This window comes from Octodon degus, unplaced genomic scaffold, assembly GCF_000260255.1.
Source record: "Octodon degus isolate 3935 unplaced genomic scaffold, OctDeg1.0 scaffold00466, whole genome shotgun sequence".
In the NCBI taxonomy this organism is placed as follows: Eukaryota; Metazoa; Chordata; class Mammalia; order Rodentia; family Octodontidae; genus Octodon; species Octodon degus.
Genome location: NW_004525042.1, coordinates 299,720 through 300,913, shown reverse-complemented (window position 1 = coordinate 300,913; position 1,194 = coordinate 299,720).

The window sequence follows — 1,194 nt, the reverse complement described above, 5'->3', positions numbered from 1 at the left end:
TCACAGTGAAATGCCCAGTGTGTGCACAGGGGGTAGCTCCTATTTCCAGGAGTCATGGATCAGTGAGGTGAGCTGTAAGTCAGCCTGAGGTACCCCAAGAAGTGCTGCCGCAGGGCAGCTCTGTGGCTGTGTGACCAGCACAGCTGCACTCCCTAACATGCCGCAAGAGGGTCTCTCTACTTCCCGGTTAACTCTCCAGGGCTGCTGTCCTGAACTTCTTGTTCACAGAGGTCTGTGGAATTCGTAGTGTGTGGCTGGAGGCCCCGGGCTCACATGCAGGCACACTTGCTGCTCCACTAACTCACAAGGAAAGTCTGCTGTGGACTTGTTTCTTCAAAAAATTACAGATGGGGACTTGATTTCAAGCACTCACGTTTCGGCACCGAGTATGTGCCCTACACCATGAAGAACAGAGCCCCTGGCCTTTGCCTTACTGACCTAGACCTGAAAACAGCATATTTAACCCTAACCTTCTAAAATTCACTATTATTGAGAAGAAATGAAGAACATATATGGAAGGCAAACAATGTCTTAACAGATTACAAAAAGCACACTACGAAATCCAAAAGGAGTAACATCACTAAGGCCGGGATTGTTGGAGCACCTCCAAATAATCAGGACTAAGCCTGGTGGCCTATGATCAATAATCCAACACTGTAGTGCCAGGATTCTCAAGGAAAGTGGAAATGATAAACAGACACCAGGATTTCGATGGAAGCCACCTCATTATCCAAGTCACACTCATGAACCTCAGCAGGTAACAGGGAAATGCAACAAAATAAGCACGTGCAATTCTCATTTCTGCTATTAGAAGAACACAGGCTGCAGGGGCACAGCGGACTTCTGTGGGGGAGGGCGTGCATTTGGAAAGCTTTCTAGGGAGCTGGTAAATTTTACTGCTGTGATGCTGGGGGCCTTCCAAGGCAACTTAGATGAATTAGATTAGGAGGTCACACCATCCTTGTAAGTACTGTGTTGTTAACATGAATTTCCAGTCTTGAGAAGAGGGCATGGATTTATTTTCCGCTCTCTTCCCCAATGAAAGCAGCTAACACCTTGAAATGACACAAGAAATACCCTACCAACAACTCTACTGTGCAGTAAGAATAAACACAGTAGCAGGGCCTCCTGGTCTCCACTCAGCAGAGAAGGGCAGCAGACTGTAGGGCCCCAATCTGGTAATACCACAGGATC